This window comes from Canis lupus, chromosome 33 (genome assembly GCF_011100685.1).
Source record: "Canis lupus familiaris isolate Mischka breed German Shepherd chromosome 33, alternate assembly UU_Cfam_GSD_1.0, whole genome shotgun sequence".
Classification (NCBI taxonomy): Eukaryota; Metazoa; Chordata; class Mammalia; order Carnivora; family Canidae; genus Canis; species Canis lupus.
In genome coordinates this window covers 7,485,929-7,499,495 of record NC_049254.1, presented here as the reverse complement: position 1 = coordinate 7,499,495, position 13,567 = coordinate 7,485,929, and the positions used below count along the sequence as shown (strand labels likewise).

The 13,567-nt window shown below is 39.8% G+C and overlaps 1 protein-coding gene across 6 annotated transcripts in view; it reads right to left on the bottom strand.

The window, feature by feature from the left end:
• TMEM45A (transmembrane protein 45A) overlaps window positions 1-13,567 on the bottom strand; it is a 65,522-nt gene that overhangs the window by 46,536 nt on the left and 5,419 nt on the right. Inside the window, exon 1 of one of the 6 annotated variants that reach the window (XM_038582617.1) lies at window positions 6,323-6,438. The exons of 3 other annotated variants lie outside the window; for them this stretch is intronic. The gene's annotated coding sequence lies outside the window, so the exon portion shown is untranslated. Of the gene's footprint in view, window positions 1-6,016; window positions 6,195-6,322; window positions 6,439-13,567 lie in introns of those variants that run through there. 2 more of the 6 variants (XM_038582614.1, XM_038582609.1) reach the window with 2 other exon arrangements.

Below are 13,567 nucleotides of genomic sequence, written 5' to 3'. Positions count from 1 at the left end.
AGTTAATTAATTAATTTTAAAAACCTCTCAGCATACTAGGAGTAAAAGAGACCTTCTTTAACTTAATAAATAATATCTACAGAAATCTACAGTTGACATCATACCTGATGGTGAGAAATTAAAAGTTTTCTTGCTAAAATCAGGAATAGACACCACTGTACTAGAAATCTTGGTTAATACAATAAGAGAAGGGAAATAAGAAGTAGAATAAAACTGTCTTTGTTCACAGATGGTCTGATTGTCCACATAGAAAATCCAAAAGAATTGACAAGAAACTAGAACTCATATGCAACTGTATTGAAAGTTTTAAGATATAGGTTAATATGCAAAAGTCAGTGGGACTGCCTCCCTGAGGCAAAGGAAACCAACAGCAGGATGAAAAGGCAATCTATAGAATGGGAGAACATATTGGAAAATCACATATCTAATAAGGAGTTAATATCCAAAATATATAAAGAACTCCTACAACTCAACAAAAAATGAACAGTTCAATTTAAAAAAGGGCAGAGAAAATGAATAGATATTTTTTTCAAGAAAGATATACAAGTGGTCAAAGGACACGTGAAAAGATGCTCAACATCACTAATCATCAGGGAAGTGCAACTCAAAACCACAATGCGAGATCACCTCACAACTATTAGAATAACTATTATCAAAAAGACAAGTATTGTGAAGGATGTAGAGAAGCAAATATTGTTTCTTGATAATAACAAGTATTGTGAAGGATGAGGAGAAAAGGGAACCCTCATACACTGTTGGTGGGAATGGAGATTGGTGCAGCCACTATGAAAAAAAGTATGAAGTTTCCTCAGGAAATTGAAAATAGAAATACTGCATGATTCAACAATTACACTCCTTGGCATTTATCTAAAGAAAACAAAATCACTATCTCAAAACGATATCTGCATCCCCAGGTTTATTGTAGCATTGTTCACAAGCCAAGACAGGGAAACAACCCAAATGCCCATCAGCAGATGAATGGATAAAGAAAATCTAGTGTGTGTATGTGCATGTGGGTTATATATAGATGTGTGTGTGTGTATTCTTTTATATATATATATTTGTATTATATATATATATATGAAATATTTTGAAATCCTGCCACTAGGGACAACATGGATGCAACATGAGAGCATTATGCTAAGCAAACTAAGTCAGACAGGGACAAGTAGTATATGATCTCACTTATATGTGGAATCTAAAATAAAACAAAACAAAATAAAAAACAATAAAACTTATAAATATAGAGAACAGATTGGTGGTTGCCAGAGGTGGGAGAGGCAGGGGGGATCAAATGGGGACAAGTGGTCAAAAGGTACAAACTTCCAGTTACAAGATAAATAAGACCTGAGGATATAATACTCAACATGGTAACTATAATTAGTAACACTGTAGTGCATGTTTGAAAGTTGCTAAGAAAGTAGATCTTTTTTTTTTTTAAGATTTTTTACTTATTTATTTATTCATAGAGACACACAGAGAGAGAGAGAGAGAGAAGAGGCAGAGACACAGGCAGAGGGAGAAGCAGGCTCCATGCGGGGATCCCGACACGGGACTCAAGGATCTCTCCAGGATCACACCCCAGGCCACAGGCGACACTAAACCACTGAGCCACTGGGGCTGCCCAAGAAAGTAGATCTTAAAAGTTCTCACCACACACACAAAATTTTAACTGTGTGTCATGAGGGATGTTAAGTGGACTTATGCGGTAATCATTATGCAGTCTGTACACACATCAAGTCATCATGTTGTATACCTAAAATTAATACAACGTTATCTGGCAATTATATCTCTATAGAAAAGGAAACAACCAATGGTCTAATTAAAAAGTGGGTCAAAGACCGTTCAGGCACCTCATCAAAGAAGACATACAGATTGTAAATAAGCACATTAAAACACGGTATCATGTGTCATTAGGGAATCATAATTAAAACAACAGAGAGACAGTAGGAGGCACATACTAGGATGGCTGCAACCCAGAGCGCTGGCAGTACCAGATGCTGCTGAGAAGGTGGAGCGATCGGAACCCTCCTTCGTTGCTGACGGGAATGCGATGTTGCACAGCAACGTTGGAAGACAGTTTGGCAGCTTCTCACAAAATCAAACTTGAATATTTACCCAGAGCTGAAAAGGTATATGCACGCAGAGGCCCGCACACAGATGTTCATACCAGCTTTGCTTACCACGGCCGCAACTCGGAGGCAACCAAGACATCCTTCAGTAGTGAATGGACAAATAGAATGGAATAGTCCATAAAATGGAATATTATTCAGTGATAAAAGGAAATGAGCTCTCAAGCTACAAAAAGACATGGAAGAAACTTCAAGGCACATGACGAAGTGAAGGAAGTGCCAACCTGAAAAGGCTACAACACTGTGTGATTCCAGTTACCTGATGTTCTAGAAAGGCATTACTGTGGAGACAGTAAAAAGGTCAGTGGTGGCCAGGGCTTAGGACGGGAAGGGACGAATGAGCAAAGCACCAACAATTTTTAAGGCAAGTAAAAAATAAAAATAAAAATAAATAAGGCAAGTAAAGCTATTCAAGGGCAGCCTGGGTGGCTCAGCAGTCTAGCGCCGCCTTCAGCCCAGGGCCTGACCCTGGAGACCCAGGATGGAGTCCCATGTGGGGCTCCCTGCATGGAGCCTGCTTCTCCCTCTGCCTGTGTCTCTGCCTCTTTCTCTTTCTCTCTCTCTCTCTCTCTCTCTCTCTCTGTCTCTCATGAATAAATAAATAAAATCTTTAAAAAAAATAATAAAGCTATTCGATATGATATTATAATGGTGGATACAAGTCATTATACATTTGTCAACCCACAGAACGCACAACCCTAAAAGTAAACCATAATGTAAACTATGAGCTTTGAGTGAAAATAACGTGTCAGTGAAGGTTCATCAAAATGTATCTCTCACTTTCCAGAAACCAGCAGGGACAGCAAAAAACGGGGGGGGGGGGGGGGGTGGAGAACCCACAGATTTCCTCTGTATCTGGCATCCACCCAGCATCTTAACATTGCCCCGGAGGAAAAGCCAAACATCATATTCTGTGCTCCCAAACAACTTTTGTTTTCATGACCCGAAGCTGGTGAGGTGTCCTTGAACCAACAGGAGGGAGTGGGGGAGTCAGCAGGCCCTCCGACTGACGGAAGGTGTGCCTGCTACAGGGGAGCTCTCCTGATACCCCAACAGAAGCCAGCTACGTCCCATCCAGCCAAGTCATCCTCTGGCCTAGGCCCAGGAAAGAGCCTCCCCCCACCCCGAAATAAGTTGTCAAATTCCACAGTCACTCGCAGCTCCTGCAGTCCTACAGGTCTGCTCAGAGCCCTAAGGAGCCACAGCCCCAGCTGGAGAAGCTTCTTTGTGTGTCCTCAGTTCTTTTCTACTTTCACCATCATGTTGCTCGCTTTGTCGCCTCCCTCTGAAATCCCTCTAGTTTATGCCAATTTTGAAAGTTCTATTTTCTCTCCACCTCTAACAGGACAAGTGCTAAGACAGTACTGCCAGGGCCTCACCGAGAGGCGGCAAGAACAAGCCTCGGCCAGCTCCCCGTGATCATACCCCAAACGCACCCTCCTAGAAGGGCCTGTGTTTTGCACGCAAAGGCACCGTGCGTGCACAGCTGTGCTGGGACTCGGGATGGGGGGTGCGGCCACATGCCTACACCAGATGTGAAGGGAGTCCTCATGGGCCCTGTTGCAATAATGGAACCCCAACCCAAGCAGACCTACCCAGGGGCCGAGTCCCATTGTGCTATTTGCCGGCCCATTCCATAAGAATTCAAGTTTGCTTACAAAGACCGGTGACATAAAATAAAGATAAATGAGAAAAATGGGAAATCGAGAGACTTGAAATCTCTGGATGAGTGGGAAAATTCTGGCTCCAGTGGCATGATCTCTAACTTCACAGTTCCCCACCTCGTTCTCTCCCCTCCTTGCCGGTCCTACATGATTCTAGCTTTCTTGTCAAGGTCACCAAAGACGCCCACGTTGCTAAATTCAATGGTCAAGTCTGTCTCAGCTTACCTGAGCCACTAGCAGAATTTCACAGAGCTGATCACTGCCTACTTCCTGGAAAATATTCATCCCATATTTTTCCTCTTCACGGGCCCCTCCTTCTTTCCTGGCTTCTCCTAATCCCTAGCTTCTCAAAATTATAATGTCCTAGGGCTCAGGTTTTAGAACTCTTTTCTATCTCCTCAGGACTGGGGAATCTCATCCCTTTTCACAGCACTCAGCAGTATGCTGTGTGCCCATGATTCCCAGATTTTTATCTATAGCCAGACTTCTCCCCGGAAACCCTCCACTCCTCATATCCAACTACCCACTCAGCTGTCCAACAACACACATCTTAAACTCAAAACTGTCCAAAGCAGATCTCCTGGCACCTTGACCAGATCTCCTACCTCCCATTTTCCCCACTCAATGACAACTTCATCCTCCCAGTTTTACCAAAAATTTTACGGTCATCCTTGACTCCTCTCTTTCTCTGACTTTCCACATCCAATCTGTTGGAAAATCCTGTTGGCTCTATCTCCAAAATATGTGTAGGATCTGACCACCTCTCACCACCTCCCCTGAGACCGCTCTGGGATAGACCTGGGTTATAAAAATGGTCTCCTAACTGGATTCTGCTTCTTCCTTTGCCCCTTTCAGACTATTCTTAACACAGAAGTCAGGATAATCCTGTTGAAATGTAGGTTAGGCTCAAGTCCTCATGATGGCCTACATTGCTCCACATGATTTAGCCCCCGTCACTTCTCTAATCTCCTCTCCTCCCTACCAACCGCACTGACCTCCCTGATTCTCCTTGAACACATCAGGCTCTCCTCTGCCTCCAAGTTGTACTTGCTTGAAATATTCTTCCTTCTTATCTCCTCTAAGACTTTGATCAAATACCTCAGGGAGGTCTTCCCTTATCTATTTAAAACTTCAAACTGTCTCAAGACCCCATCCCCTTTTCTTGCTTTATTTTCCCCATAATTCATCTCCTTCTAACATACAGCATAATTTACTGACTTATTCTGTGTATTGCAATTAGAATGAAAGCTCCATGAATGTAGGAAGTTTTTCTATTTTTCTTTACTGCTTCATTTCTGGCTCTTAGAACTATTCCTGGCATATAGTAAGTTGTTCAGTACATAAGTGTTGGATGGATGAACAGATGCATAAATGGATGAATAAATGAATGAATGGATGGATGGACAATGGATGGATGGAAAGAGTAGATGGCAGGATTTGTGCTTCCACTGCCAGATTCTAAAGATCCCAGAGGTGGGAAATGTCACAAATCAAGGAGAATTCAGCATGTAAAACACAGGTCTCCCCATATCTGCTCTGCCATGCTAGATCCTAACTTAAAATGAAGTGAAATGTCCATGGAATCATTAGAATTAGGCTAAGCTTAGTTTTGTCTCAATCAGCCATAGCTCATAAAAAGTTGGCTGGGAAAATATTCATGAATATGGGAGTTGAGAATGGCAAGCCATGACTATCCCCTCAAGAGGGATGGTGGAGTTGACACACTTAAAAGTACCAGTTTCTATTGAGTTTCTACCACGTGACAGATAGGACACCAGGCTCTTGGCCAACATTATCTCATTAACTTCTGGCCACACTGGGAAGGGGGTATTATTACTCCCATTTTACAAATCAGGAAACTGAAGTCCAGAGAGGTTATTTTCACAATATCCCAAACACATGGTAAGAATCAGTATTCAAACTAGATCTATATGAATCAAAATGTCTTATTCTCTACATACTAAAGATTACTCTAGAAATGGTGAACTAACCTTTGACTGTTTTGGATCAATTCTCCCTAGGCTCTCAGTACAGCAAACATCTTAGAATTGGAACCGAAAGAATAAGAAAGAAGAAGTTAAAACCGAGTCTTTGCTTCTTAATTAATGCTGAAAATTTTCCAACAGAATAAAAAAAAATTGGTAGGCTAAAACTGGACACCTTTCAGTCACATTCACACACCAATGAAAAGTAGTAGGAAAACACGAGATTAAAACTTACCACACTACTACCTTCACCCAAATTTCTCATGGATCGTAAGTACCGAAGATGTGCTGCTCAGGAGCTAACAAATCCTGGCTGTTTAATACTCAAGAAAGACAAGCATACTTCACCAACATCAGCCTCTCAGCAGCCCCAGAGAAATCTCTTTTCTTCCTCCCACTCACATTTCTCCCTCAGCATTGTACACTGCCAGTGGCCTCCATCTCCACCCAACCTACAGAAACCTGGCCCATAACACCCTGCAATTAATATCATCAGACATGCAAGTCTGATTGTCAACCTAGTAGGCATGTTCTCACTTACCAAAGACACTGTCCTTTGCAGTCAGGGAGGCACTACTGACTCACTCCAAAACTTTCATTTATTCCTGCTCTCACCAAGTCTGTCTCCTGATTAATCATTTGTGTGAAACTGTCCAACCAGCCAGCTTAGAAGTTCAGTGTGTAAGCACAGCAAAAGTCGGTTCCCACAGGAATTAGGCCCACCCATGACTTTGTTTCCCTTACTTGGGCCAACCTTCCAAGCCAACTAGCTCATACCCACTCCTACCCAAGGGCATCTATGAAAACTAAGAAAACTCCAGAATGAATATTCACAATCATTGCTGCTGGCTTCAGCATTTGGACCCACCAACCAATCAGAATATTTCTTGGTTCTTGCTTTAAAAATAAGACCTGCTGGAGTGTGTGTACAATGCACCTATGAAGTTGAGGTTGTACTATCAAAATCCCATAAAACACTCTGCCCCTCTGTGTGTGTGTGTGTGTCTCTCATGAATAAATAAATAAAATATTTTTTAAAAATCCCATAAAACAAAGTAAAACAAGGAGATTTAGAAAACATGTCTTTTCAAAGCATGGAAGTACCACATGTTGCCAAGACCTGACTCACCCTTTTAACTATAGGCTCTAAATTAGTACAGAGATTATTCTAGAAGGGAAAAGATCCTCTAAAAACAGAAAAGAGATTAAACATTAAATCAACGAAGACAAGAGAACGAGCCACAGTTTTCCTGAGATGCCCACCTGGATACATAAACGGAGGAAAGTGATGAAACAGGCTCTTGATTTTACTTTCTCACTCTTACTACACTCGAGTGACCCTGAAAGCAGAGGTAGAACCAGCTATATGATTTGTAGGGCCCAGAGCAAAATGAAAATGTGGAGTTCTTTGTTTATAAATTGCTGAGATTTTCAGAACAGTGACAGCAGACCATCAAAACAAGCATGGGGCCCTCCTAAAACTGGAACCCTGCACAACTATACAGGTTGCACACCTGCAAAGTGGGCCCTGCAGACAAAGGATTTGTCCCCTGAGTGATTTAAAGAGACCTGAGAGAAACTGTGGATGAATTACATGCTCTCAGATGTCATGTCTCCTGGGTGGAGGGCCCTAGAGAGGAAAAGAACAATTTCTCTATAAGATGTAATACTGAACTGGACTTCCACACACGTGTCTGTTTCCCTGGGAGATTCACAAGCCTTCTACCTCTGTAACTGGTTTTTCCTTTTTTAAATTTAAGATTGACTGGGCCTAATTAACCTCACCAACTAGATTGATCTGGAAAGACAAATCTTGTAGCAGACCCAGTAAGAAATCTGAGTGCTTACTGGCAGAAAATTTCCTATAATTTTGGTTACAGAAGAGATTTCTCTACTCTATCAAATTGGAAGAGTCCTTGAGGGTGCCTGGGTGGCTCAGCGACGGAGCATCTGCCTTTGGCTGAGGTCGAGATCCCAGGGTCCTGGGATCGAGTCCCACATCAGGCTCCCCTGCAGGGAGCCTGCTTCTCACTCTGCCTGTGTCTCTGCCTCTCTCTCTCTCTCTGTCTCTCAAGAATAAATAAATAAAATATTTTTTTAATTGGAAAAGTCACTAAATCAATTAATTAATTAATTAATTAATAAAAATAGGAAGAGTCCACTTTGGTCATCAGTTTAGCAGCAGTCGAACTCTACAAGAACTAATTACAAAAATATAAGACTCAGCTCTATGGCTAAGGGAGGAAATTAGTCTTCAAGCAAACTTCCAAGAAAATTCTTGAGAAGATTGGTTCAGTCACTTCCTTTTTCCTCTTTCTGCTGCTTCTTCACTGGCTTTAAGTTCACCTTCATTCTTGCTTTTTTTTTTTAGTCAACATGGATTCAGAACTGCCCTTGATGAGTTCCTTCTCAGATCATACCCACAGGAAAAGGACAAAAAGACAAACCTGGTTTGGGGATAATGGAGGAGAGGATATTTCTAAACATTATTTGTTAAATGAAACATGGAAAAATAAAGTGATGATGTGCCAAACAGTGTAGGAAAGCAAATAGCCATTGAGCCCACAGTCCTTCCTGAATTTTTTTTTCAGGCCTTACCAAGTGCCTCATTAACAATAATCCACTTCCACATCTGGCAATATGCTTTATGACTCAGCACAAGCAGTGATTGATAATGTACCAAAAGGAAAATTCAGAAGCTTAAGTGGGCCGAGTAAGAGTCAAAACTGTTTTCCATAAAATGTAGGACTGTCCTTTCCGAAGGTAGGAGCAGGTACTTTTTCACTGATAGCCCTAATCTTTTTTTAATTATTTTTATTTGAGTGTAGTTGACACAATGTTACATTAGCTTCAGGTGTACAACACAGTATCTGACAAGTTGATACGTTATGCTAGGCTCACCACAAGTGTACCTGCCACCTGTCACCATATAGCACAATTACAATTCCTGATGCTGGGCCTTTTATTCCCATGACTTATTCATTCCATAACTGGAAGCTTGTACCACCCACAACCTTTCACCCATTTTTCCCATCCCTCCCACCCCCTCCCCTTTGGCAACCATCAGTTTGTTCTCTGTATTTATAGGTCGGACTATGCTTTTTGTTTATTCTCTTGTGGAAAACTCAACTCCCATCCAAGAAGCAATCAGAATGTCACCACCTATCAAGGTGCAGAATCGGTTTCATCCACTCACTACCCCACCCTCTCTTACTCATTACCATCGTGAAACACAAATAATTAAAAATAATGCCAAAAGCAAAACCAACAACACTTATCACAATTAATAAGATAACAATTACATATTATCAAGTTTTTGCACATTTCTCTCCAGAAACCATAATCTTTGTTCTGAATGGCATCTTTCTGGTAGGCTCATGGCCCCTCATATGCACAGGAGTATGGAAGGCAGCCCTGAGTTCATCAGATAGAGGCAGAAGAAATCACCTCTCACCCATGCTCTCCTAGTCTGTCTTGCATCTACCTCTCTCTCAGTGGAAAACATGAAAGGAACAGAACCTCCTCCAAACAATGCTGATTTGGAAGAAATTAAAGTGATAAATAGACTCCATCTATCATCTAGTGTGGCTGTTCTTACTGCTGCTATTATTATCAAATACTGCAAATGATTCATTTCTGCTATGAGAACCATCACAGTGACATAAGAATACTGACCAGCATCCATCCCTGCATCCCAATCCATAGTATGGTCATGGCTGGAAGAAAAGTAGTTTTCCAAGACATCTGACTGAAAGCTTCCTTTCTAGATAAAAAAAAATGTGACTTTAGTACCTCTCCTTTAAAAGACAAACTGGGGCACCTGGATGGCTCAGTCGGTTAAGCACCTGCCTTCAGCTCAGGTCGTGATCCCAGGTCCTGGGATCCAACCCGGTGTTGGCTCTCTGTTTAGTGAATTGCCTGCTTCTTCTTTTCCCCTCTACCGCTCCCCCTGCTTGTGCTCTCTCTCTTTCCCTCTGTAAAATAAAATAAAATAAAATAAAATAAAATAAAATAAAATAAAATACAAACTGACTTCCAGTTTTCCCAAAGAGTGAGATTTAGTCCCTATCCTCCAAAGAAAGTAAAATCTCTATCAAATGATAGCAATAATATATTGTTGTCATCTTAAGAGCTTTTGTAATAATCGATCTGGGTTACATGTTAATAAATGTAACCGAGAAATGAATCATAGGCCTTATACAGAGCATCCGAGGAACGTGTAAATTGTATGAAGAACAGCAATATATCTGCACAAAGCAGGTAAGAATGACAAGGTGCTCAGCAGCCAAACAGAAGAAAACTCATTTATTCTATAAACTTGTCAAGTTACTAAATTGTACACCTGAAACTAATGTAACATTGTGTGTGAAGTATATTCAAATGTTTTTAAAAAATAAAAAAAAAACTTGTTTGTTCCAGCAGCAAAGCATTTATGCAGAGATATCCAGAAGATAGGGTGTCAGACTGGACTTCAAGGAAGCAGTAGAGCAGCGAAACAGAAAAACTGTCCAATTCGCAGGAGAATAGACAGCCCAGGCTCAAAGCCTGGGACTCAGCTATGAACCTCCAGAGCTTTAAGCCCAAGCCTGACTCCTGGCATCCTTCTCTGACCTAGCCTCATACCTCTAGTAATGAAATTAAGTCCTGCCTCTTCAATTTCAGTCACAGTCCCAACTGGACTTTGCTGAATTCACCCCTCATGTGCTTCTGTTGTGTTTCAAAGGCTTCTGGTTCTAGACTCCAGCTTAGCCAGGCCCCTTAGATCTGTCAGCAGATCTTGGCAGCTCTGCTTGGGCCCTTGTTGCTCTATAAGGCCTATGATTCTGAGTCATCCATTAGCCTCAATAAATTATCCTCACCTCACTCCCCACCCATTACCTCCTACTCCTAGTTCCAATCCTTAGGATGCATAATGCATTTGACCAGTATTACTCTTAGCTGACTTTACCTCACCATAATTCAATGGGGAGGTTGGAGTTATCAAACACAGAAAAAGAATTTTTTAAAAAACAATAATATTCATTGTTCTTCTGAGACAGAAGTTCTTCTGAGAACTGAGCCAAGGTAAAATCAACACAGATCATGGTTGGAAAACTTTGCCCTATTATGTACAAAATGTTACTATACTGAAGACCTCAACTGTTTGACTTTTTAATAGTACAAATATGTGCATGTAAGTACACCTCCAGGACAGTCAGGGATAGTGTCTATATTTCCATTTTAAATACAACTGCTTCAAAAAAATAAATAAATAAATAAATACAACTGCTTCATTATTTTGGAGTGCCAGACATTGTGAATTTTACCTTATTGGGCCCTGGGCATTTTTTTTATTCCTATAAGAAGTACTTTATGATCCTATAATTCCACTTTTAGGTATATATCCAAAAGAACCAAAAGCAGGAACTCCAACAGATAATTATACACCAACATTCATAGCAGTATTATTCACAATAATTAAAAGATGGTGTATTAGATAAGGTTCTCCAAAGAAATAAAGCTAATAGGATGTCTATGTATATTTACACATCTGTATGTCTATATCTATTGTCTACATATAGCTAAATCTATAACTGTATGTGTATATAGAGAGATTTATTTTAGGGATTGGCTAACATGATTATGGAGGCTGGCAAGTCCAAAATCTTCAAGATAAGCCATCAGGTTAGAAACTCAGGGAAGAGATGATGCTGCAGTTTAAGTCCAAAGGCAATCTTCTGGCAGAATTTTCTCTTGTTCAAGGGACGTCAGTCTTTCTCTATAAAGACCCTCAAATGATTGGACAAGGCCACATAATGGAGACCTATCTGCTTTACTCAAGTCTACTGATTTAAATGTTCACCTCATCTAAAAAAATACCTTCACAGAAACATCTAGAATAGCTTTATTTGGTTAGTGTAGCCTAGCCAAGTTGACATAAAAACTTAGCCATCACAGATGGAAACAACCCAAATGTCCTTCAACAGATAAATGGATAAACAAAATATGGCATACACATACAATGGAATATTATTCAACCTTAAAACACATGCTATAACATGGATGAAACTCGAAAACATTATGCCAAGTGAAATAAGCCAGTCATAAAAGGACAAGTATTAAAAAAAAAAAGACAAGTATTGTATAATTCCACTTATATGAGGTACACAGAGTAGTCAACTTCCAGAGACAGTATAGTAGTGGTTGCCAGTCAGAGAGGGTAACAGAGAGTTATTGTTTAATGACTGTGGAGTTTCAGTTTGGTGAAAAAGTTCTGGAGATGGATCGTTGTGATTGTTGCTGTGAATGTACTTAATGCCATTGAACTACACACTTACAAATGGCTAAAATTTTGTCATGCTTCTTACCACAATAAACAATGAATTGCTTATATGTATAGGCTTTACTGTGAGTCAAGACATTATACTAAATTCTTTATATAGATTTTTCTCATTTAATGCCTATTGATACCCCCCACTTTATAAATATAATAAAGCCTCCTAGAGAAAGTGACTTATTCAAGGTATACTACTATGAAGCAGATCTGGAATTGAAGCCCTCAAAGTCTGACTCCAAAGTCTGTGCTCAGTCAGAGTGTTATACTGAAAAGAATGACTACACTAGTATATTGAAGTAAAAAGCAAATTAAAATATTTTTCAAATACTATTTTAAAGTTGATTTGAGAGTTAAAGAATATAAAATACTTAAAGAATGAAGTGCCAAAAAGATATCAAATCCAGACTGGGTATAACTAATAATGGGACACCTAAAATAACCATACATTGACCTTCATAATGAGAAGTTCTCATCCCCAAACCACAACATCTCCAGAAATAAGACAATAAACTTTGAGGTCCAAGAAATAGAAATAGAATATTTACCTGACACCTGCCTCATTTTTCCACAAGCCTTGGAGCATCTTAGTTTCTCTATTTTTTTAAATAAATATGTTGTGGTTCCAAACATCAATATTTTCAATGATGAAAAATAGCTTTCCACCATTTCACAATGATGAAAAATAGCTTTCCACCATTTTCCACTAGTGCTGGAAGTCCTAGCCACAGCAATCAGACAAGAAAAAGAAATAAAGGCATCCAAATTGGTAAGAAAGAAGTAAGACTTTCACTATTTACAGATGACATGATACTATATAGAGAAAACCCTAAAGACTCTACTAAAAAAACTACTAGAATTTATAAATGAATTCAGTAAAGTTTCAAGATACAAAATTAATATACACAAATCTGTTGCATTTTTATTTATTAATAATGAAGTAGCAGAAAGGGATATTAAGAACACAATCTCATTTACAATTGCACCAAAAAGAATAAAATACCTAGGAATAAACATAATCAAAGAGGTAAAATATCTGTACTCCAAAATATAAAACACTGGTGAAGGAAATTGAAGAAGTCACAAATAGAAAGATATTCCAAGCTCATGGATTGAAAGGACCAATATTATTAAATGTCCATTCTATCCAAAACAATCTACGTATTTAATACAATCTCTATCAGAATACCAACAGTGTTTTTCACAGAACTAGAACAAATAATCCTAAAATTTGTATGGGACTTCAAATAGCCAAAGAAGGGCAGCCCGGGTGGCTTAACAGTTTAGTGCCACCTTCAGCCCAGGGTGTGATCCTGGAGACCTGGGATCGAGTCCCACATCAGGCTTCCTGCATGGAGCCTGCTTCTCCCTCTGCCTGTGTCTCTGCCTCTCTCTCTCTCTCTCTCTCTCTCTCTCTCTTTCTGTGTCTCTAATAAATAAATAAATAAATAAATAAATAAATAAATAAATAAA